Raw genomic sequence first — 26,636 nt, forward strand, 5'->3', positions numbered from 1 at the left:
TTTTAGGCTGGTAGTCAGATTGTGGTTGGGACCTCCCTTCCCCTCCCCCTTCCCCCCATCTCCTGTCTCCTCCCCTTGGCACAAAGAGATCCACCGGCACGAGCTACAGCCCCCACCTCCCCCCACCCTCCCACACTCCCTCCCTCCCTCTCTCTGTCTCTCCCATCACTGCTATTTGTGGTCAGAGCCACAGGCTCTTAGAGTTTGCAGAGTATGGTGATGTCAAAGCAGCTGGAACCCATTCATGTAGCAGGACTGAGATATCCAATCTACCTGTGATGCTGTCTGCTTAGATTTAGTGCTGTTAGAAATCCCCCTCTCCTTCAAACTCTCTGTCTCATTTTATCTATCTGTTAATATCACTCTGCCTCTTCTACCTCTTTGCACTTCCTCACCTCTTATGTTCTCTCTCTCTTTTCATATCTCATTTCTATCTGTCTCACTCTGCAGCGTATGTATAAACATACACAAAAACACATTAGGTATCTATGTACCACTTTTCATTCCAGGTTTTTTTTTGTACTTTGGAGCAATTACATAAATACATTTTGCATGATTGGTAACACTGGCAGCAGTGTGGTATTGTGGATAAGGAAATGGGGTTTTAACCAGAAAGTTGCAGGCTTGAGTTCCAGGCCAGGGCACCACTGTTGTACCCTTTAGCAATGTGCTTAACCTGAATTACTTTGTTAAATGTGCAGCTCTGTAAGTGAATAATGAGCTAAGTAAGGTGCACTGCATCATTGTCTCTGTTAGGTAATTAAACAGTCAACAGTAGTGGGCTGCACCATGTCATTGCTTTGAACTCCGAGCTATAAACCGCTGCCTTTGTTTGGCTTTGACTCATGAAGGGTTTTTGCCAAAGTTTGGGTTGAATCAGGGACGGCAGTGACTCACAGTCACATCGCTCACCTGGCTGTTGTCGTGGTTTTGCTCTCTCCTCTCTTGTTGCACAAGGGTGGAATTGTGCGTTTCCTGATGTGATATTGAAACACTCTCTGTACTTCCTGGTTTTGTCTTTGTTGTATCCCCTGAATGCATAAAACGGGATAAAAAACATAGTGTTTCAAGAGTCATTCTGGTCAGTGTCGTGCACAGTGTTGTGGTTAGCATGTCTGTCTTAGCAAGAGCAGCACATTGCAGTGGCTCGGTTTTAAGCAGTGCCTTTATCTCCTGAAGGGGGGTGGAGCATTCTCTTGCAGAGGTCCTTGTGCGACATTTGCGTTCCCGTTAATCATTCAGCAGAAGCTCTCATCAAGAGTAACTTACAAAGTAGGTGTACAAAGTGCATCTGTGGTTGCAGGAAGAACCACAACAGAGCTGGCCACGTCCCAGCATCTGTCAGTCCCTTATACAGTGCTACAAAAACTAGTGCTATTTTAAATACATATGTGCTACAATACATTCATAAATGTAGTACAAGACTCCATAAATTGTAATGTGTGGCACATCAGTACAACATACAAGTAATATGAAGACTATACAAATAAGGAAAAGATACAGTCTGAAGAAGTGGGTATTCAGGTGATGATCAGTGTGACCAGTGAGCCTACCATCCTGATCTTTATGGGAAACTTGTCCCACCGCTTGGGGGCCACAACAGACAGAGGATGTGACCAGGACATGTACCATGTGTTTTGCCTCTGTGTCACCATGTTAACTGGGGCCGGTCACCTCAGTTCCTTTCCAAATGGCATGAAATGTAACTACCTCCGCCCCACCAGCTTCATATCGACTTTGATGGATATCAGTTTCAGGTGTCACCTCCTCGTCTTGGATTCCCCTGTGAGATGAATATGACATAACACTTTTACCGAAGTGTACAAAATGAATAGAGGCCCCTGTTGCTTGTCCATCATCCCTGAATACTGCTGCTACTGACCCCCTATCAACAGCTAAAAAAGTGTCACTCCAGAAGCAATCCTGTGTGTTGCTCTTCAGTCTGTTCTTGAAGCCACTGTTGCCAATGAAAGTCGATCTGTGTCATTGTGATGTTATCAGGACATAACTTGACTTATGTGTGAGGCCGGCCTGAAAAATTCCAAATCCCCCTCTGCCGCAGACAGAAAGAGAGGCTGTCTGGCTTTTGTTCCCTGCCATTCAACAGCTAAACCAGGGCAGCAAGCTGAAACCTGCGGCTCCAGACTCCAGGCTAATCACCTTCATGTGTTTACCTGTGTTTGTTTACCTGTCTGCTCAGTCCGCAAGTGATTAATCGACATCTACGTGTGAGCCTCACAGACCCAACATCTGTAAGGGTGTGTACAGGGTTATGTGATGGAGTAAAGGGTGATGTATCAGCCAGACACTGTGAGAGAGTTCAGCTGTTGTTGTCAGGTTGCGGTGGGAGATGCATTGTGGGTATCAGTGGCTGCCCGAGGGATGCCTCATGTCTAAGGAACAGGAATGCCAGCAGTGTATGAAGTTGCCGTGGAGGTTCCAGGGAGTCAGCAGGGGAGATGTCTTGTGACTGGGGGCTGGGGGATGGGGGGTGGGGGGTGGGGGTCACTGCCAACACCAGCCAAAATGCATCAGGATCAACACGCTTTACTGACCACTGTGAAACACACACACACACACACACACACATGTACACACACAAAGAGAGACACAGAAACACACACATACATACACACTCAGACACATACAAAAAGACATATTCCATTTTGATTCAAATGGATTTGGATGGAGAGTTTTTTGCATAATAGTTATACCACATGATACTGAAGCATAGTTTGTGACAGAATATTCTCTCCATGTCTGTACTGGGAGTAGGGGTGGAACTGTGACCTTTTAAGGGGGAATCTGTGAATCACAAAGCACATGAACAGTCGCAGCAGATAAAAAATATCTAAAATATAATACATCTGCGATTCTATCAAGCTCTGTGTTTGTGTGTGTGTGTGCTTTTGTGTGTGCACATATGGTTGAATGCACATTTCAGTGTGCTCATGAGTACGTGTGGTATGTGTGTGTGTGTGTGTGTGTGTGTGTGTGTGTGAGGTGCCACCCTGGCCCTCCTCCCAGTGTGTGTGGTCTGATTCATGCAGAACAACAATGCCCTGTCCCTGAGGGCTGGAAACCAGGACCTTCATCTGGGTGGGGAGACACGGTCACCCACCAGACGTCCTGCGGGAGAAGGGGATCTGTGCTCTCTTAAGCACAGCCAAACACAGAGATGAAGTCATCCATCACCAAAGCCACCCCATTCAAAATCCCACCACAGGCAGTCTCTCAATTTCAAACACAACTGCATTCAGGTCCCCCTACAGACAGTCTCATTCGCAAACACGCCTACTGGAGCTGGGCCAGGCTTTAACAGCCACTTGAAATCAGTTGCAAATGTTTTATATTGTGTATTTGTTTGTTTGTTTGCCTGTGTGTTTATTTCCTTGTAACACGAGCCAACTTGCCTCAGGACAGAAGTTAAAACACATTATTGTGCTTTTTGAAGTTCGAAAAAGAGCGTCACGGAGGTTGGTACAACTTTGTGATTTATACAAATGCGCAGATTTCAGAGCGACTTGCTAATTGTCTGTGTGCTGTCAGCAGTTGAGACCACACTACTTTTCACATCAAAAGTGTGTTTTGCTTAGCCGGGTTGCGTGAGGCGGCGAATGCAAATTTGATTTGCACTTTTTGAACAAGCGAAAAGTTCAAATGCCGGCAGGGCCGAATAACGCAGTTAAAACGCATTTTAAAAACCTCAGGGGTGGTTGCGTCGGGGGCGAGCGGGGCTGGATTTACGGACAGGAGTCTGGGAGGAGGCAGAGTCACCAACAGGGTCTCTGTGGGGGGCCGTCAGTGCGCCGTTAATCACATCAATGAAGTAACTATTACCAACAACGCAGAAGACCTGACGTGTGTTAAAACCCAGTGGAAAATTGGGTTGAAATACAAAGCAAGGAAAAAAAATTCTCCTCTAGACTGCTTACCACATTCTGTGAAACTATTTTCAGAGCTGTCTCAACTTCCGAAACCAACTTTTTATTGCCATTTTTTTCTTGCTTGGACACTCAGATATTGAATCATACTTGGCTGGATTTTATTTATTTATTTATTTGGGGAAAAATATGAACGTATGAACATAGGCAGAAAGTGATGTAAACCTATTGTAAACCTATTGGAAATGTCCAAAGCTTAGGCCACAGATAATAGTATTTCCCCCCTAAGGTGGACAGTGTGGATTTATAATGGTGCCATTCTCACTGAATGTTTGAGAAGGGCTGTATTTCTCTGTGCCAGCGGGGGACTAGAACAGAAGCCCCTCACCTCCGCCCTTTCCCTGGGGCTGGATAGGGGGGTGGGGGGAGGGGTTGAGGATTTTGGGAATGACAGAAGGATAGATCATTATTCTGAGTGCCCCCATGGGGGAGGAGGGTGGGGGAAGCACTTCCGTTCCCCCAGCCTTGAGGAATCCATCCTGGCCGACAGCATTCCTATAGATCACCTGCAGGGAGCTCTGAGCTGTGGGAAAGTGTGTGTGAGCGTGCATGCGTGTGTGTGTGTGTGTGTGTGTGTGTGTGTGTGTGCACGCACATGCATGCATGTGTGTGTGTTTCACTATTCACGTAGCAGAACAGTTTCTGATGTATGCTTCTCTGTTTGGGGTGATCCTCAGCTTTCTGGTCTCTCTGTCAATCTTTCACTGATCATGAAGATATGAGAGCAAGGGTTTGCCTTGGGTATTGAAGTTCCCATTAACCTTCCTTTCCCTCAGAACTTCTCTACACTACATGGAATTTCAGGAACACGAACAATGAACAGTGACAATTAAAATAAGAGAAACACACATTTACAAGAGGGTTTAGGTGATGAATGAAGCACAGGAGCTGAATATCTTGTCATGATAGAATATCTGTAGTCTCACTTCTTTCCTTCAGAGGCCAACTGTATTTCAAATAGGAAAGAGGGAGAAATGCTTTTGCCAAAGCAAGGAAGGTCAGACTGTAAAATCCATCATACTTTTAACAAGGTGACTTGTGATCAAAGAAACTGCCACAAAATCACTTGCATTCATCCTCCATATGTCTTTGAGAGAACATTTCTTTATAGCGTGTGTCAGATCTCTTTGTGATATCATTGTATCTATGCCTGAGAGAGAATCAGCTGAGGACCAGCAGCCTGGAATGATTCTGAAGTGATCATGTCTGATTGGCTAAAGAGAGTGCTAAAGATTAGCAGGAGAATGTACGGTCTTCAGCTGACTCCAGACTCTGTGTGGGATAGTTTGAATTCATTCCCTCTCCATCTGTAATTTGCAACCAGGCGCGGGCGCACTGGAAAACCCTTGCAGCCGTGGAAAGCGCCACAGTGGTTTTGAAACGACAACCCGACCACCGCACTGAAAATAAACACGGGGTCACATGGGAGGACCCGAACCAAAGAGGATTCTCCTCAGTAATTCCTCACAGCTGCCTCTTGTGGAGTTTGTTAATAAACGCACGAGCGTGGAAGCTGTTTGGTTCGCTTAAGGTCGTTTGTCTGAAGGGGTGGAGCGGAGGAGAGGGGGGCTGTTCCTTGAATGAATATGCTTTACTCCAGCGTTTGTCAAAGGTAGCACTGCAAAACCCACAGGGTGCTATAGCCCTGGGTGAGGTGCCAAGCCATCAATAGGATGAACAGGTGTATACCAGGTGTGACATCCATGTGGGATTCACCTGTGTCTACCCTGGACCTCCATAGTGCCATAATAAAGAGCCTGAGGTGTGGATATTGCAAAAACCATGGATACAACATTCACAAAGCCGCATTGAAGCTGTTTGCTTCATGTTTTTCATTTAAATTTTCATGAAATTAAAAACAATTGTGTGAGTTGAAGCTTGTTCACATTAGGAATTCCCATAAAAGGAGTTCCTTTGAAAGTTTGGCCTTTCCCTCCTGTGCTGAAGGTGACATCATGACATTACCAGATGTGTGGGGCTAGCCTAGAGGTCGAGGGTCATTCATGCGTGAGGGAAAACGCCTCTCTCTAGTGACCTCTACCTATCCCCTTCCTGACCATAAACCCTGGGGTCACCTGAGCAGTAGGACACTGACCAGCCAGTTGATTTGCTTTTTTAAAATCCTGTCAAACCCTGATTCAAAGGCAATGCCTCAGTTAATTTTGACAGTGGACATGTCTTATCAGCAGGGAGGCAGATATCAATTCAAGATGTAAAAGTGACCTAGTCGTAAAACAGTCTTGTGAAAGTGATGGATGCTTAACTTAAGTGAAGGGCTGAATGGAAAACATAAATAACTCTAGCATTACCTCATTGATAGAAAGTGACATAGATCTGCTGCAGTTTTCATGTTCTTCTTTGTGATAATGGCATTTATAATAGTAGTAATAGTATTAAATAGGTGTCTCTGATGAAAAGTATTCTAGAATTAATGTTTATAAGGATTTTGTCCTCAACAGCCTTTTTGAACTGTTACTGCCCTCCCACAAGACTTATCCTTGTTCATATTGCTTCATGGTATGGAATATGTGATTCTGGTGAGATCTTCTCTAGATTTATTTCCTTTAAAAAATCTAATCTGTTATTTTCCCAGATTTCTAAAATGAAGCATGAAGTTACATGGCGACCATAGACTGGTTTAAGCCAGTATGTGAACTTCATTGCTGCTGAAAAGGCATATGTTTGTGTTTAGAGGTGTTCTCGTAGTCATTGAGATCACTGAAACCAGGCAGAGAAGGAAAAATGGATCTCATTTTCATTATGAGACATTGGTTGGGACAGGAACAGCAGTGAGCAGTCAGTTTATTTGGGGTTGGGGCGAGGAGTTGATAGCCCGCTGTGTTTGGCCTACTACAGTCGAGTGGCCTTTGAAGGGAGCAGTCTGGCGTGAGTGTGGAGGCCTGCCGTGTTCCCCAGCCCGAGACACCCGCTGTAATGAAAGACATCAATGTAGGAGGCCAGAGAACCTTCACAGTTGACATCATCCCTGGAGGAGACGGAAAGTGGGAACTGACAAATCAAACACTCTGAGCACAGACTCAACCCTAGTCTCCTCACCCTCTTCGATCTCTTGGAGGGTGAGAATTCTGTTTCATGGCTTGAACAACACGTTGTGCAAATTAAGAATGAGTCACTCACACAGTTTAAGAGATTGAGAAAAATTAGTCTAAATGACAGTAAATTTGACAATTTACGCTAATGGTATACTGCCGTCAAGCACAGGCATGGAATGCAGTGAAATCATCAGTGACATCACCAACCGCACACACACATGACTCTGGCTGCTGGCAATGAGGTGCAGGCCTGGAGTTCTGGCTGCTTCCAGGCATCGTGAAGCTGCACCCCCTGCTGTTGAGGGGAAGGCAGCATGGTGTATGCTCAGAGCCATGCTGCAGTGCATCCACGGTAACACAGAAGCCATTGTGTTACCAATAAACATGGCCTCAAATGGTTGACCAAGCAGTTACAACCCCCCCCCCCCCCCCCCCCAAAAGGGGTTGGAAAGTCAAGTCTGTAGGCCACAAAAAAGGAATGTCACCTCTTTCTAAGTGTGGCCACACATCCTTTCAGTGTCTTACATTTGCATGACTGGAAACTGTGTTTGTAATGTATGTTAAGTTAAAGAAGGGGGCTATTGTCATGAAGGTTCTCAACACTGAGCTTATTTCTGAACATGAGCAAACAGTGAATTGCTTGGAGAGTAGTTTGTGGAGATGGCCAGCCTTTGGAGGTGAACCTGTCAAATTGTTTCAGGATGAGTGCTCATGAACGGTTAACCGTGTATCATGGATCAGGAGTCCTGATTGTGGAATGGTTTGCTTTGTTAGCCCCATGATGAGTATATATGTTTTCCCACCTTGTATAACAAGGCTGACTTGTTGGAACATGGTTGCGATTAGTGAACTTTAATTGCTCCTCTTCATCCTTGGTTTGACTCCCAAATCTGTCAACAGTGGGTGGGTTTTTTGTGCACATTAGGCGTAGCAGAGCATTGATTGTTCAGTGACAGTTGTGCAAGTCTTGAAAGACAGGTACTATTACATTAGACAGGAATCATGTGAAATCGTAATGTGTTACTGTAATGATTTCAGTCTGTTACCACGTCTCACCAGGGCTGGGAATATTTATGGGCCCACGGTTGTTGCAGTGACATAAATGAGGTGGTATGTCCCACATGACTTACCATACTTTTTATGCTCATTTTGAAACTGCAAGAGTTCTCTAACTAATTAAACTTACCACCATTAAAAACAAGGTTTCATAGTCAACTCTCTGTCTGTGTTTGTTTCCTTTTTGCTAGGAGATTTCTAATATTTATTTGCCATTGTGCTGATCTCTAAACGATCTGGCTTGCTCATCCCATTCGCTGTGTTTTCTACAGTCATCAGTCACCCATCTATATCGAGCAGTCAATCTGTAAAGAATTTCTGTGTAGCATGGCATCCACAGACAGAAGTATTCACCCAGCTGATGCACCCTAAAATGGAGGAAAATTGGGGGAAAAGAGCAGAAAGACTTCTACCCTGACTGTGAAAGCATATATCTGAAGGCCTGCAGACGGACACATGCAACTGCCCTAAAATTGCATGCCGAATTTCATTCTGCCATGGAAACTTAGCAGATCTCCCAAAATCTGCTAAACCTGAGCCAAATCATTTATGACAGCAGTGATTGTTGCATGTTGTGTCCATATGACTGTTGTGAACACACTGGAAATTTGTTCACTGCTGTGAAAGGCCTACCGTAAATGTTACAGCCCAGCTTTGTTTTTGGAGGTCTGTAAAATAGCATTTATTAAGGAATAGAAAATAGTTAATCACACACATTTGAATGTGGATGTATCACTCATCACATACAGTATGTGAAATGGTTCAGTTTTTCCTGTAATATGTCATGAGGTGGGAGTTTAGTGCAGTTTTATTTGATGGTGAAAAATGAGCTAACACTGGCGTTGCTTTGCAGCAGCTGGGTTCTGGCTCCACTCTGGCAGAGGTGAGTCATCACATTTAGAGTCAGTGAACATGGATACCAGTGTCAGGAGAAATCAGTGTGGCAAATAGAAATGTTTGTTGATTTCGCTATTAAAAAGGAATGTTCCATTGACTAACTAAGCTTCCCGGAATTGGTCAGACTGGTTCTGTGTAAGTGCAGTTACGTAAGTGAATGGAGTTCTCTTCTTGAAAATCTACCCCTCTCACAAATTTTCCTTGCCTGCTGTTGAGCATGGTGCTACTGTGAGCTACTACTAGAAAGATGTTGGCACTGTGCCAATGTTCTTTAAACACAAACATGTTAATATAAGTCTGGTGATTTGGAAAAAAAAAAACAACCTTTTGTAAAATGATTTGGTGTGCTTGGTGCCATGTGCTTTTTGCTGGGCAGTTATGATGGTCTTAACTTTATTTTCTGTTTCTTCTGCTGCTTCTGGTAGCAAAGATCAGAGAGGTGGCCATGTTTGCTCATGGTTGGCCCCCCTGTTTCCTCCATGTGTTGGGGGATGACTTTGGGCTGACCTCTGCCCCCTAGCATTCCACCCCCCCCCCAAACCCCACCTGCAGATCACCCCCGGATTTGGTCGTTGGCCTGACTGACAGCTCCGGAGTGAGAGCTGAAGAAGCTTCTGGCAGTAGTGCAGTACGACTGTTCCCTTGGGGTCAGATCAGATTGGTAGATGCACCTTCCAGTAACACTGGGTAACTGGGCTGGGCTTAAATTGTATTTGGGTTTTGGAGAGGGGGAGGTTTTTGGGCTGGTGACCACATATGGAACCAATGCTGTGATGGTGATCCCTTCTGGAAACAAAGCAGCTTATGAGGAAATCCTCTCTCTCCCTTTCTTAGCACAGACTCACTCTCTGTTTTCTCACAGTGCATTGCTCATGGTCTGTGATTTTCATTAAAAAAGCGATACTCTTCTTATTGTAGACTAAAGCACCTGGCTGCCCATCAGCCTTTCTGTATTCATTTATTTATGGTTCCACAAGGCTGGTTTCCTGGTTGTCTGCGTTTGCAGCTGCGGTCTGATGAGACCTTACTCAGGCGCCTGTCAGAACTCACCTGGTGAATCACGCTCTTTATTGCAGTCAGCTCCAAAGGTGATCCAAACCACAAACGTGCATATCCTGGCACCAGAATGAAAAAGTTCGCTCTCAGGATCAAGGCATAACAGTTCATAATGGTCTTTTTTTAGTAGACTTCACCTGTAGGTCATCCCTTGCTGTCTGCTGTCTGGAAATGCCGCACAGTCAGGACATGAAATCACTGCCTTTTCAGTACCACTTACGGTCCAGCAGGATGGTTCTCTGAAACATTAACCTGGGAATGGTGGTCCAAACATGAATTTGAGGGCTGACTGCAGTTTGGATCCTTGGAAGTGAATGTCCAACCTTGCCTTTGATTTCATTCTCACAGTGTGATTGTCCTACAGAGAGCATATAAATCAACAATTACGTTTCCTTAGCAGATGCTCTTATACTGAGCAGCTTACATAGTTTCCAAGGTGTACATACTATCTGTTTATACAGCTGGATGTTTACTGAGGTAATCTGAGTTAAATACTTCACCCGGGGGTACAACAACAGCGCTCTACCTTTGAATCACATCAGCAGTTTTTGGGTTAGAAGCCTTGCTCTTTACCACTATGCCATTCATATACAGCACGTGTTAATATACAAAAGCAAGAAGACAGTTTCTCAGAGCACGAGACTAAGAGCCTCTGAAGTCAATGTTTTGTTTTTCAAATGGCAGATTGATGTGACAGAGCTTCAATGAACTGCCATTAGTTTACTGATTTGATCCAACCGAAAAACTCAGAAACTTGCATTCTGTTCACTTCTTTGCTGTTTGCATGTGTGTTCTGTGCTTCACGTGCATGGCCTCTTCATGTTTTGACTGTAGTGAGATTGGTGGCTTTTAAAACATAACTTTTTTTTCCATTTTTATAGATTTTTTTATGATCCACCGTCATGTTGTCTAAAGTGGTTTATTGCACAGGTCTTACAGCATTTCAGACTTACAGCATCTCCTGTTGGCGATCGTATAGATTTAGCGCTGTTTTATTACCTTACACAAGGGGGCTGTCTGGATAAGGGGTGAGGGTAAGGGGGGGCACTCTCGGAAAATAACGGTCATAAAAATCGGGACCAGTAGAGAGGCAGGATGAAGGGGGGTGGCAAAATATTTCACACAAAGAACAGAGGCAAATGCTTTTTGTTAAAGTAAGTTTGTTTTTATCACGAGCAGAATCAATGAATAACACCCTTAAATTTGCTTTGCCTTTTCCACCCAGATTTTGACTGACACAGAATACCTTTTTCATCTTTGCCAAATTCTGTGAAAGCTATCCAAGCATGTTGTCACTAATGACTAGTGATTAAACTGCCAATGTAGTGAAAGGCAGACATTGTTGATGCTTGTCAAAGGCATGTTTTAGTAATTAAAGTACTCTGGACTACTGTATATGCCTCTGCTTTTTTCTTAATTCATTATAACTAAAGTAGTTTGTATTCATGGTTTATATTTGGAGAGAGAACAGTTCTGCCTCTCAGAATGAATCATGAAGTAACTACCCACTATGATAATGTTTTATGCAGACATGTATCTTCTTCATATGGTGCTCGCAGATTCTCCTTCAGCACTCTCCCTGAAATTAGATGCATCTTTTGAAACAAACTGCCTGTGACATGAAAAGCTCCCAAAGGCAGTTTCTCCGACTCTGAAATCTTGGTAGAGATATTTTTTTTTTCTCTTCTGCCTATTTATTGTGTGTTCATGTTTGATATGCTATTTTAATAATTATTTTGTGTTAGTCAAGCCAATAAAGCATTGAACTTAATTGTGCTAAAATGGATTAAACTAAATTGAATTGAATTGAATCAAATCATATTTGATTGGCAGTGAGCATATTTTTTTTTTCATTTTCTTCAACATACTGTAGATCACTGTGCTTCATCTCTCTCCCCTATTGTGTAAAAACCTCTTTGTTGTGATGCTATGAATGGCACATTATTACGATCTGGTTAGTATTTATCCTTGTGTCACGGATGACCTCAGTGCTGTAATTCAAACTGCTTCTACATCTTTCATCCTGCAGCACTGTTGGACCTCCCTCCATGTGCCCCATTGACCTTGTCACCTCAGAATTATCGCTACAGATATATCTCTCTCTCTCTCTCTTTCTCATCTCTCTCTCCTCTTTTTTTCTCCCTTTTACCCCCCTTCCCCCTTTTTCTTTTCCTTTTTCTGTTTCTCCTCCTCACTGTCTCTGACTGGAGCCCCTAATTCTCCAGGCTGCAGTGATACCTTCAGCCCTCCAGAGGGGGCTGTGTGGATTGAACAGCTTTGATGGAACAGTGAAGCTTTATGCACCTCACCATTGGTTGAGCACACCTTCAGCCGTTGATGTGTGTAAACTGAGCTTTGGTCTGCAGTTCATCCCAAAGCTCAGAGTGATTAGTTCACACCACTGAAGTCATTGAAAGCTCCAACCACTATGGGATTCACCGATCCTGAACTCCAAACGGCATGGAAGTGACAAGTTTGTTGGATGTGTGCAACAGGCACTGCAGTGTGACAGAACTTCGACTTTGATGTTGCAGGTGGTGGTTCCAAAGTTACTCTATGGTAATAATATGGGATCATCTGCTTACCATTGAAAATGCTGTCCCTGCCACATCAATAATACTCTTTAGCATCCTAACTTTAATAGCAACAGGAGCAATTTAGCTGAACTAGGAAGAAAAGCAGAGTGTGTATGGTCATCCTGGCTTAGCAATGTTGAAGTGTAGTCTCTGCCAGCAAGCCCAAAAAACAAAGCTTATTTCAGGGCCTGACTCGTTCACTCCTGAGAATGCGAGGAGCAGATTTTTATCATCCACTCGTTCGATGTGGCACGTTCCTGAAGGATTACCAGCAAGCTCCGTAAAAGCTATGCAGCTGTCAGCTGCAGTGGTAGCATTTGTATGAGACAGAAGCCTTCACCTCTGTTCTTTGCATGCAATATATATTATCCTGACACCTTCGAAAAGCCATGCAGCCGCTGAGTTCAAGGCTTTGGTTTGTAATTTGAAGCTTTCACTTTAGGATACAGTATCCAGACATGAGGATCATTTGGGTCACGTGCATGTGTGTCGCAGGGGACGAATCCATGTGAAAGTAATACAGGTTTTAGTCCTTCAGTATTTGGCCTCGACATATTCTGCTCTACTATTACCATTGCTTTTAGTGTTACGGTATTTCATGAACGCTACAGAAAGTGCTGTCACATGTGAACAAAAGTTTGCTTAATGCAAACTTTATAAAGATGTCTTGTGAATGATAAGTCTCAGTTGATATTTTATTACTGGCATTGTCTTAGTTCCATGCAAGCTGTGGAAAAAATATTCTCACTGAGGACAGCAAAATACTCCAATGAAATTTAATCTGTCTCTCCAGCCAATGCTCAGTATTTTCAATTGTTAGTTGTGTGACCGTACCTGAATTGCATGGTGCAAGGGATTTTTTTTTATCAGGTCCATGGGTTGGTCCACAAGGCTCCAACCCAAGCAGAACAGAAACCACCAAGAGAAATGACCAAAATCAAGCTAAGATGACCAGTTCTACAGAAGGGAAAAAGTGGTGTAGTGAGAACAGCAGTGTAGAAGACAGCACTGATTATAATGGATCACATCTTTGCTTCAAAAGCAAGATAACTGTATGAGTAAAAGGCATAACCATTACTATGTCACATTGGTGTTCTCCACACAAGGACACCCTGAAAAGGTTCTGTCGTTGCTGGCCACTTTACAAAGAACCAACACTGTCATTGGATTACCTCTCATTGACCAGAGCGCTTGAAGTAAAAAGATTGCCAGGGCTTTGGAAAGGAATGTTTTCTTGTACTAGAATTCATGGAATAATTACATTATTGTCAACCAATTCCATGTGTACCTATGGATGTCACAGAAGCACTTACTTCTAAGGATTCCGAAAAGGATCTGAAAGAAGAACATTATTTCCTTTAACTCCAAAAGATTTTGTAATTGCATCATGGCTGTCATACAGTTGGAATATAAGTACTGGAAGAATTTCACAGGCTGTAAGAACACCACTGTCTCTGGAGCCCAGTTAACAGAACTGGAGTTTAGAACCACACTCAAACCACTGTCCCTCACAGCTTCATTTATCATAAAGTTCTCTTTCTCTGCACTGATGTGAAAGAGGTCTGGTTTTAACGAGACATCTTTTTGTCACGTTTAAAAGCTTGCTCTGATCGGTTACTGTAAAAGGTCCCATAAAGCAGTCGCAGACACCCTGTAAACAGTGATTAACAGGCCTCTCTGCCGAGCGCGAACTGTACATGTGTGGGTGTTCCTCATGAGGGACGTTAGTCAGCCGTTGGCCTGCTCCCTCTTGCAAAGAGAAGAAGGTGTTCCGAGTTTGTGTCTGCATAGGTTAGGGTCTGCTGATGTTTATGGTGTCTCCTGGGGCCAGTGTGCAGGGTACTGATGGGTGGAGGTGGGGTAGGGGGGGTTGGGAGGGGGGGCAGGGGTTTAGACAGATTTCACAGATTGTTTGCCTTGCATCTTTACAACAGCCTTGGGGCCAATAGATCAGTCAAACTCCCAATCTCAGGGTTAGGTGGTCCCCACAGCTTTTTGTTAAGTGCCTCCTGACCCCCCCTCCGCCAGCAGCCCAGGAGGGAATACAGTTTGCCCTGGCAGGTCTGGAAGTAGTGTGTACCTCTCAAGTGCTGAATAGAAATAACAAGCAGCCATCACTTGTATCTCTTTGGTATTCCCCCTCAGCTTAATATCTGTGGAAACAGGAGCACACGTCTAAAAGAGACGGGTCATTAAACAGTTTGTCAATAAAACTGGACGTGAAGTGTAAATGTCACCAATATGAACATTCATTTGCAAAGACAGTCTTGTTCAATGCGCAATGCGCATCTGAATCTGAATGGCACCTGGCTTTTTACGATAAACTCTAGAGGGGATCGTTCAGGAAGCGCAGTAGTCTCTTAGCCAGTGTTCTCTGATGTACCTCATAGCTCCACAGACCATTCCAGTTTGTTTTAATGGAAAAACACACATCATAAAGAGACAGTGTGAGAAAAAATTCCATCTATTCATTGCCCATGCAGAGAGATTTATAATGAATATAATATAAAATGGTACCTCTCAGAAGCCGAGATAATCTTCTGCAAAAGAGATCTGGTTTAGTAGTACCATCATGGCAGTACGTCAGCCAACCAAACCATATGGGATCAAGTCAATTATTACTATTAATGCAAATGTTTGACATTATATTTTAATATGCATTTTCACTTTCACAATATATCCTGTATTTTCACAATGTAATTTCACAGTATGTTCAGAAATCTACCAAAACATTAATGGCATTACTCCTATTAGAAGTTGGCATAATTAATATAATGACTACAATGCACAGTATCTTTTGACATAAAATATGTAATAAACACAATCCTAATTTAATTTTGGATTTAACAGTTTGATTTAAGGCTCCTTACTTGCATTGCCTCTCCCTCTGCACATGCCATAAGTGGGCATGCCAGAGTTCAGTTTGTCTGCCAATAACTGCTCGCGCGACAGATCCTGGAGGTCAGGATATCACCAGCTTCTCCTGTTTTTCCCTTCATAAGCCAGCTAAGCCAGAGAGGGGAGATGAAATCTCCAAAGGACCTCTGGCTCAGAGGAAGCAGGTCAGGTTTTTAAATTTCACATCAGATCGCCTCAGTGACTGCAAAACCTCAGTGTTTTTTGTTTTTTTTTTCGTCTTTGAGTTCGTCCCTGGAAAACAAGACAAAAACCCACAGTCATGAAGAGCTGCCGCCAAATATCTAGAGTAATTTTCACCCATGAGCTTTTAGCGTACGTTCAGTATGTCACTAAGCAGCCTTTATTCCATACAAGTCAGCAGAATGAACAGCAGTTACATATGACTTACGAGCTTCCTTCTGAGCTTCTGTCCAAACCATTGAAACGAACCCCAGTAAAAAAGACTTCATTATTTAAAATTGTGACCGCTACCACAAATTCTTCGGGATTCTGCCACACATCGGTGCTCACAAAAGCCATCTCCATTTAAAGGAGTCCCCCACTGAAGACAAAGTACAACATCCAGATTTTAGTTGTACTTTGGGCCACAATTCCTTGAAGTGTAGTTGGAGGAACACAAAAAGGCTGATGATGACCTTTGTCCTTTGACCCTAACAGGTTCAGCAGATTTATTTTGTATTTGGTGCCATGCATTCAGTTTTTTTTATACCACTGGGGCAATTTACTCTTATGGTAGATGGACAGGGGTTGGGGGCATTTCTAATTGTGGGGTGGGGGGGTAGGGGGCTAGGACTAGCCATTTTGCCATGGAGACCAGACAAATTGTATTTTCCTTGAGGCAGTTTGAGCTCAAACTGAGCCTGACTGGTCTGGAAAAACACTTCAAAGACCATGGTCACCTTGCTGTTTGGCCATTCATCTTAAGATGCCGGCAGAACTCTTCCCTGAACTAGAGTCATCACTGTGTTTTTGGGGAAGGTTTCAATGTGGACAGCCCATTTGGTGAAGTATTTATGGAAATAATTTTCCCCATATTTTTCCCTCCTGGGAAGCATGAACAAGCTTTCTCAATGAATCATGATTTTCCTGAAACTTTGGTGTTTTGCCTTTGGTGTTTTTGGTGTGAGACTGCCTTAAAAAGAAAGGATAGCACGAAGGTCCCTTCAGAATTAAGCTCTATGTTAAACCTTGAAGAGGAAAAGACAAAGCTGCTCTCTGTATAAATCTGGCAACTTGTTGACAGGCAGATCTGTAAAACAATAATCAGGAATTTGTTCTGTTTTGTATATACAATCTTTACAGAGGCAAAGATGCAAAGATATCCTGCTTGGTCTGAAGTCTTAGTGCCGAGCACTGATAACATATTTGTTCCAAGCCTGCAGCACCATTGAAGCCACACCATTTCCTGTGTACTTGTAATGCCATTAAAGGCATATGTCAGTAATTTCATATGATAATGGCAGGGCGGATCACGAACATGCACTTGGGTTTTGTACACACACACACACACACACATACACACACTGCTGAAGAAAACGCTTGGATGTTTTGTGCGGAAAAGCTTTTGTGTTGACACGTGCTCTGAGTTGCTGTTGATAGGGAGCATTTATGATGTATGATGTTTGGATGGACTTGATTCACAGCTGCAATCTCTTATGTGCCTTATTAAAAAAGGCTTATTGTTTCTTCTGGGATAGAACCACAGAACATAATTATTCGAATGGTTCTGCCCGTAAAGGGCAACATCTGAGTGTGTGTAAGAGTTGGGCAGCTGCAGTGCAGTTTGGGTTGAATCTGTACTTATGCCCAAATTTAATGTAATACATCACCGTGACTGATGCCGCTGTGATCAGGGAGCTATGAGTTGTGTGTGTGCCCACTGAGGACAGTGTGTTATAGGAATGGGTGGTTACAGACCTGGAAGCCACAGGCTCTGCTGGCTTTCATGTTATTACCTTTTTCTTCAATTCAATTTGGGCTGCTTTACTGGCATGACATAGACACCTTTTTGCCACCAAACCCTGGACATAACATACACAACTCTGGCAATGGCTTTGAGAATGAATCAAATTGGAGATAACCATATCCATGACTGAACAGAAAAGGAAGCTGTCAGGTGTTGGTGGATCGGGTATTCAGACTCCTTAAGGTAGTTCAATCCATCACTTGTGTTGCCGTAGTTACAAGTGGTGGTTAGAGGCAGGGGGTCAGAGCTGGGGGTGGGCGGGGGTGTTCTGTGAGAGTTTACGTCATTGGCCGTCTCCAAATATTCCATCATCTGAAATATTTCCTTTTTGTCTGACACGGAAAGTAAAACGGAGGGGAGCACCGTGGCCAGGCCGCAGCAGGACAGAACTGCAGAGCGCGGCAGTTTTCCCCACGCTACATGGAGACCCCGTGGGCCTGTGGAGGGAATTCTCCACTTGTTATCATTTCCCATGTTCCTCGAACCCAGTAATACCTCCCAGATTAAAGCGTGCGTCTCAGGCAGGCCACGGCTCCGGGTGCCAGACGCTGGGGGGGGGGGGGGGGGGGGTGGTTAAAACCAGAGCGACCGCAGTGTGGGATTCCAAACTTAACACACCACATAAGCTCATGGGATCAAAACTGCTTTCAGGCACGGCTGACTCCCGACTTTCCCCCCTTATTTTCTAAAGGAAATATTTGAGGAAAGACAGTTTTCTTTTTTGTTTAGCTTTTTACCCTCTCCCTTTGTCTTCTTTAACCAAAGCCTGAAGTAAGAGCCCATAAATTCTCTCACATGTGGATGACTGATTTGAAAGTGTAGGACAATGTATGTTCAGTAGAATAATTCAACTTGGTCCAGGACCAGGTGCACATGAAGCCTATATTGGCCTCCTTCTAGAAATCAATGATCTGACACAGACCATTGGGGGTAAAAATGTGAAAAAATGCAAGGTTTTTTTTTTTCCTAAGTACGCACACTTTCTGGGTCCATAATAAAAAGGAAAAACACATGGACCTATTAAATCGAGATATTACAGTTTATGATCTGTAAAAATAGTCAGATTATTGGTATGAATAATTTGTGAGCCTTTCATTACAGGTTTTAGTGTTTTCATATGAAATGCAGCTGCAAGTCACAGAATAACAGGGAAATATCTGGGAAACTAGTTGACAGAGAAAAATATCAATGAAATGAAACCTGTTGCCTTTCACATTATTCACATCTTTAACACATCTTAAAAGGACGATGGCAAAATAGCTTTTCCATGGACTAATGTTTTTTTTTTTTGTTTGTATTTGATCTTCACTGTCATTTCATCACAGATCATGCCACAGTCATTCATCCCCTCAGGAAATAAGACTAATTTAAATAATAAAGGAAGCAGTGGTCAGTTATATAAAAAGTAATGGGAGTGTAGCTTTATTTAGCAGCACTGTGTTTCATTTACAGGCTTTTCTGTTGATTTAGGAACCAGGCCATATATTACATAACAAAGACCAGTATGTTGGCCTGTGCTGTCTTCTGTATGCCTTCTGGCCAGTAGTGGACAGATTCCTCCAGTCTGTGAGGGGAGGCTGGTATTGCAAATTTTCCTTTACATCTGGGCCACGTCCTGCCAAAGCTCTATTTGTCTTCCCTCCAAAGATCTATGTCTGCCTCCGGGGTCCCTACCCCCATCCCCATCCCCAGCTTAGAGCTCTACAGAGGCTTTCCCTCTGTGGTCTCCCATTAAAGGGCTTAGGAGGAGCCCACACTTCCTGTTTATCTGGCTGAAATGAACACAGACGAAATGTCCCAAGGCCAGCATGTGACCAGCAGTGACCTGCCTTAAGTCTGGCTTCACCATTTGGGAACATGGAAAAGATGATTTCAGTTATGATGTTAGTCAGTGATCAACAGTGTCATAGGCTAAATTATATTTTAATTAGTTCATGTGATTTTTTTCCTTCCTGTGGTTTGTTCACCTCTGGTTTGATGCTATACGCTTGTGGAATACAAGGGAAAGCTCAAACTGTCATACCCCACATGCCATGGAAGAGAAATTGTTTCCTGCAAGCTCAGGGTTACCAAATTCTAATGCTAGCTAAGTTTGTTTATCCTTAAGTATATGGGCCTTCAGAGCAGAGAGGACAAACCCTCTGATAAAAGAATTGTGTTTGTTGGTTATGTGGCATGATGGGTTGAGAGTTGAACCGGCAATCAGTAGGATCAAGGTTCGAGTCCTCTGTGACACAGTGCTGTTGCATCCTTTAGCAAAGTATTTCACCTTGACATGATTCAAGGAAAACAGCCAACACACTTTGCCATAGGAATCAACAGTGTGCAATAAGGAAGACAAGCAATGTGAAAGTCATTTCTCTGTTAAACTTATGCTGTAATTTGAAAATTAACCTATGGGCCAAAATGCTGTGTCACCAGCTTGTGTTTCATTACATAGTGTAGTCATATGTGGGAGCTATAGCAGTATACAGGTACTACTCTTTTCCCAGTGTGTTTATATGGATGTTCATGGATGTCCTGATATTTTTTGATGGACCTCTGAGTGTTTTCCACTTTTGAGAGACACCTGAGGATCTTTGGAAATGCATGTGTTTTTACAAAGCCTGCGCTGGAGTCTGTGGCCTTTAAACTGGCAGCTGCAGCGTTCTCCTCCCAGGCCCCATGGATCGCAGCTGTAGGATCAGCTGGTGCCTGGAGAGCGTGGTGACCGCCTGCCTCGTAGCGGCCGTCTGAGGACAGCTCCATGGAGAGGGAGAAAGAGCATGTGGAGGACGTCAGCACGATAGCGGTGAGGACAGTGACTCCTTGGCAGAGCAGGCACATGGCTGCATGGATCTCCTCAGGGCGTTTGCGGCAGGGACATCAAGGCCAGGACTCCCCGCTTCCTGTTACAACAGAGTGCCGTGACCCCATGGCTGCGTTTGGAGTCCTTTGGAGGACAATGATCACGCCTGTCCCTGCCTGCTTTTCTGATGTAAAACGGGCCTGTGTATACTAAATGGCTCTTTCTGTGCATAAATCCATAGAAGAAACCAGTAAATTTAGAGAGTAAACCAACACATCTTCAGAAGGAACCAATAAATCAGCAGAATAAATAAATATATTTGACTACTTCATTTCTGTCCAGTTTTCCAGAAGGATTTCTCAACCACACTTTCCTAGGGTCAGAGAATAATTTCCAGTTTTTCTCCATTTGGCTTTGATTTGGCTTTTTTTTCAATTCCATCTTGAATATGTTCCTTCCAGCACTTTGTGGTCATAGTTATTCACATTCGCATCTACCATAACAATTGAATTCTGATTGATTTATTAACTGAATGATCAGTCAATCAATCTCTTGACAGATTGATTGACAGGAAAAAATAAATCTACAGTAGAAACTGACAAACCCTTTGAAGAACACTATATTAACCTGATTTCAGTGAGCCACCAGTGACCTGTGCAGCTCCAAGCTGTTTTGTTTCCCAGTTTTGAAACTATTATTTGATGCATAACGTGGATGTAATTTGTGACAGTAAGAAATGGACTCGTCCAGATGGAGAATCTGTACTGTAATCCATTCAAAGATAAAAGTGTTCCTTTAAAAAGGCAGGGAGGTAATAAAACAAATACAATTTTACAATCTTACTCTGCAGAAGTGGTTTCCACATGGTAAAGGATTCCGGTAATTTCCTCCAATGGGGAATGAGGCTTTACACTATTAGGTGAAACAAGCTCGTTTCTTGTCGCTTTAGAGTTATGCCTGTGCAGACATTTCATGTCAGTGCTGAATGCCCCCAGCTGACATGATGCAAGAGGAAAAAATGCTTGTTGAAAGCTCAAATATTGAATCCATCAAACCACACTCATGCTCTAATGACATATCTCACTGGATTGCAGCCAACCTGGCAGAAGACCCATTCTTTGGAGTGATTTATCATTTATTGTGTTGATTGGACTCATAAATGAGCGAGCCACGTCAGCCCAAGCCAGGAACAGGGGCCAGCAGACACCCTCATTGAGTTTGGGTTCCAGAACAGCATGTTCCAGCACTGCTGGTGATATTTTAAAGTCAATTACAGTACATTTTAAACGCCTGTGGTGATATTTTGTATGCAATTACTTAAGGCTTCCATTGAAAGACAACATCCTGGGCTGAAGCAAAACATTTCAGTAGCTGTACTAATTTAAAACAGGGCTGAAGGACATGACCAGAAGATCGGCATTTAAAGAATGCAGCAAGACATGGTAAATGATTCGTTAATGCCGGGGTACACCTTGATACACATTAACACAATGCCTACAATACATCAATACATGCATAATTAAACCTCTCTGCTGGCATGTTCATAAGAAAAAGAGAAGCATGATGTATGCTCCTCAGTAGTATGTGGTGCCGCAGAGACGTTTGAAATTCTGACATTCATGTGCAAAAGTTATCATTCTCCCTTCAAAACATACATTATACATTAGCCAGTCCCTTTTCTTTAAATCTTATGTATATCATGACAAAACACTTATTTTCCACTGTTTTCTGGGACTTTGTCTTAACCACTTTTTCCTGGAGTTACGGAATCCCCCCCCCCCCCCCCCCCACTGGAAAACTGGTTTTCCAGTTTTTCAGCTCCCTTTGCGCAATATTCTCCCCAGGACTTTGTGACAAAGCCAGTCTAATGAAGGACAACAACACGTAAACTTTGATCTATTGATTGATTTATTGATAGATGAAAGGAGGATGGAAAGGAAAACTTTTGTGCAGCATTCAACTGTCAGGGCACACATACAGTAGGAAGCCTGATGTTTAGTCTGCCAGGTAGGCCAGTGTCTGCTGTTTTATCTGACTTTCCTCTTCCCAGCCGGGTGTCCTGGGACAGCCTTGATATGAGACAGACACAGACTCAAACATTGTCCAAGGACAGTCCACGTCTATTTGTGGAGTGAGGCATTTTATGAATTGGCCAAACTCCAACTGCTCCCTCATCCTCAGGCTAAAAGCTGTTGATAATAATGATAATGATGACAGTGACAGTACATTTCACTGGGCCTACTTCCTTTTATAGAATTTTTTACGGGTGACAAAATTTTGAAAGCAGTATCCTGTTTATACAGCTAATGGTTTTAAAACCTGTGTAAGTAGCAACTTGGATGGAGCTCTTATTCTCAGACCCTTTGTAAAGTGCTCCGATCTTGTTCAGTAAGTCATCTTTAAAAAGAGAAGATTTGGCAGCTCCCAGAATTTTATGTTACTCTCAGGGCTCTTCAGAAATGTTTGTGTGCCATCTATAAACATGCTATAACCAGTGTATAAATGATACTTGAAGCTGTATTCAGTGTGACCATAGCACTGTCTGACAGATTGACACATATTCAGACGCAGTCTGCCATTTCCTGTATGCACTATTGCTGTGATTTTCTTATATGTACCTTTGCTTTGCAATTTGCTTGGATTAGAGACATGTTACTGAGAAAATATAAATATATCATTACACTCATTGGAAGGCTAAAGGCACAAGGCTAAAAAAGCTTGCCATGCGACCAGAAGCCAGACACAAACTCGTACTCTCATTAAAGCACCATGTCTCTGTTCTGTTCACTTATCTTTGGCTTGTACGGGAAATGAGACAGGCTCAGCAGCGGCTGTCTCTCCAGTGTAAAAATTGTTGGCTGGAGCAGGGTGTTAAGGCACTGATCCTGAGGTTTTCCTGATTTTAAAAATTAGGTTGAACAATGAGAAAGAAAGAAAATGTGTGGGTTAGTGAGTTTTATCACGACACCGTTTATGGAAATTTCTGGTATGATTTAAAACTGTAGTGTAAAAGCCATTCTCTGCCATTGGTTAGCATTAGGCACTGCTCCAATGAAGTGGTATAGGAGGAATGTGCAGCAGAGCCAAGCAATAACGGGGTGTCTGCTGGTTGTTTTTCTTGTAATTAACAAAAAAGTGATTTTCTGTAATTAAAAGGAAACAGATTTTTATCAGAAAGTGTTTATTTATGTCGTTTCATTACAGCCATAGATTAGACCCAGCATTAAAATCCAAAGCACATAAACAGACCACAGACATATTCATATCCAAATGTGGCACACACATGTACATGTAGCCTCTCACACACATACACACACATACCCTCTCACTCACACACACACCTTCTCACAGACACACACATACACACACTCACACACACACACACATACACACACACGCACAAGCCGTCTCACAAACCTATAGACACGCACCTATATCCTCTCTCTCTCACACACATGCACACATACACATTCACCCTTTCACAGACACACAAAGACACACATATACCATACAAATAAACTACCAGCTGCCAAACCACAGAAAATGCTGCCAGCTAAGAGGTTGTGCACCCCGACAGGACTAACACGTCTCCTGCTCAGTTTAGAAAGTGCTATAAATTTCCCTGTTTATGTGAATGTACAACAGCCCATTTGCAACGCAGTGGCAGGAAACACATGTCATTCTTCACCTGAGTTTCTGCTGTCATCACTCATTTGAACCAAGACCTGCGTATCTGTCAGCCATTTTTTCCAGCTGTACTGATTGTAAGCCGCTAGTTCTGAACATGATTTACATTGGGATTGCTTAAAACCTTTGAACAGGCCCTGCCATTTTCTACAGTTCTCAACAGTTTCTCCTTCCTCTCAGTAACAGCTTGTAACTTGAGAACTTAATTTGTGCAAAATCAGTTGCATCCATTCAAATATACTGGAGATTATGCAGTAGAAGAAAAGTATTTTACATAAAAAAACGACTTTCATTTACAGTGCATATGTAACACAATTCCAGTTACACATACAGTACGTATCAGATGTCTTTTACTCTTTGCGCCTTGATGAATTAGGGGCCCTTGATTACTGTGCCTGCCAAATAATAATAAATGACATTTTCTAACGCGTCTCCTTCACGGTATAATTTGCATTTTTCTGACCAATGAACCACTCATCAGCAATTTTATGGGGCATCTTCCAAATTGACAAGTTATTTTTTTAGTGTTTTAGCGGCTCCTGTCATTATAGGATTTAATTCTGTTCCAGGACACGCAGGGATGCCTCGGCATGGATGGGCCTGTTCTGCGGGAAACATCTCAATAAAGACCAGATTGGATTTAAAAAGGTCTTAAAAATTCACTTTCATTGCTCGAAATGCCTTCAGAAGTAGATCATGGTAAATAGTCCTGCCATTGGAAATGTTGTGAGTTTAATCTTCCTAACGATGATAAATGGGGTTTTACGAGTTTTTGGGGGGGGGGGGGGGGGGGGTGGGGAGTAGAGATGAATAATGTCTGCAGTTTGAGAGGGGAAATGGGTAAAACACGTGTTCTCCTCGTACGTGCTAATGCAAGGCGCAATGCTCACACCTGGCATATGTTAGTGCGGAGGTCGCTGCCGCTTCTCGGATTGATAGAGTGGAGATCGTCTTCCCAGCCTGATCCTCTGGTAATGACAGTAACCATCTCATTAGCATCTCTCACCCTATGACTCCATCCAGTATTGTGTGGGTTCAGTCTCACTGTTGCCGTGACTTCATCTTATCAACAACATCTCCCTCCCCCATCCCCCCTCTGTGGCATCTGTTTTACATGTCTCTGAAACCAAAACTTGCCTGTGACAGTTCAGTTATAATACCTCTGGTTTTTGTGTTGTTTGTCCAAACCCAGATCACACGTAAACAGATTTTGGGTTGGGTGTTTTTCCATGATGGATTTCTACCCTGGTTGGGCTGGAACTAAGAGAAAGAAACTTAAACTACACTGGGTGATTGCGTATCAAGGAGAAACTAACGTGACAACAGCAGGGGGCAGTATACAATGCACCATTGACTATAATGGAATTTATCTTTCTATCTACTGTGCTGTTTGACTTGCATTCACTCTGAAAGAAGTTAAATGCTGTGGTTGTGAAATATGTCCATACATAATGGCTTTACAATGGAATTTTAAGCCTCCATATGCAGTAAAAACATCACGCACTTGAATCTGCAACTACATAAATTACCGAATGTATGTAGCACTAATTGAATTCCAGCCTCAAAACATGTTGTCACAACGCAATTTATGACAGTTGTAACTAGTAAACAACTGGTTCACAAATGACATATAACGTGAGTAAACTGTTTACCTTTCAAAACACATAATATACTGTCCTGTTTATTGCATTTTATCACAAATGAGAGAGTTTAGCATCTTTAGAGATTTGATGTCTCACTGTGCATGAATATAGAGGCATCGCAAGATCCTAGACATGATTGTTGAACAAGAGATGCCTTATGAGAGCCTAGATGCTTTACTCCCAGTCTGTCCTGAGATCAGTTTTACTAAATTCATAGTTCAGGGAGTTCACCTTCACTTTGGGACAGGGATGCAACATGGACCCCAATCTTACATACACACACACACACACACACACCAGTGTCAAGTCAACAGTTTGACTTACACCCCTTTATTAATACACTCATGCATAATCATACTTAATGTTCAATCAATTAGTTGTTCTGGAAACAGCCACCTTTCTCAATCCAAACATGATAGTGGGAAGCCAGACCTGCTTTTTGTTGTATTTTTTTAATGTATTTTCCCTTTGTTCATTGTTATTTAATAGCTCATTAGTTGAAGTGGTGATAAACAATGGAATCCCCATGGTCATCCTTAAGCAATCCTGTTAGGTTATTGGAACTGGCTTTAGGGGAACATTTGTGGAGTAAGATGAGTAGATCCCTCGCTGCCTGTGTCCTGAATCTGCTGTTTAAATCAGCCATGTGATTTACTGAACAGACACATCCAATAAAAGCTTAACCTCAGGGAATCTCACTGCTGGGTCCACTAGCTTTATCCTTGAGTTTCTGCCTCTGTTTAAAATGTCACATGGTGCTTCCAAATATCAAGTGTTTTACCTCTCCCCATTATAGCCAAATCATTATTAGATGGACCTCAAGAACTCTCAGTTAGTCTGAATTCACCAGCGTCAGATCAACTGCCAGTGCTCTGGTTCAGTGTGTTTTTAGAAGTGTCAGACCAAGCACTAGAATTCTGGGTAATTGTTTTTGTACCAGTGTCAGACTGACTGCTACAACTCTGGATCAGTATATTTTTGTTAGTGTCAGTGACAACTGTGAGCAAACTCCCATCAGAAAAGCAGATCCATGAGTATATATCTGTAGCCC

The 26,636-nt window shown here is 42.9% G+C and overlaps 1 protein-coding gene across 3 annotated transcripts in view; it reads left to right on the forward strand.

The window, feature by feature from the left end:
• LOC118778212 (ras-specific guanine nucleotide-releasing factor RalGPS1-like) overlaps nt 1–26,636 on the forward strand; it is a 153,375-nt gene that overhangs the window by 91,969 nt on the left and 34,770 nt on the right. The gene's annotated exons all lie outside the window — the stretch shown is intronic.

Source organism: Megalops cyprinoides, chromosome 5, assembly GCF_013368585.1.
Source record: "Megalops cyprinoides isolate fMegCyp1 chromosome 5, fMegCyp1.pri, whole genome shotgun sequence".
Classification (NCBI taxonomy): Eukaryota; Metazoa; Chordata; class Actinopteri; order Elopiformes; family Megalopidae; genus Megalops; species Megalops cyprinoides.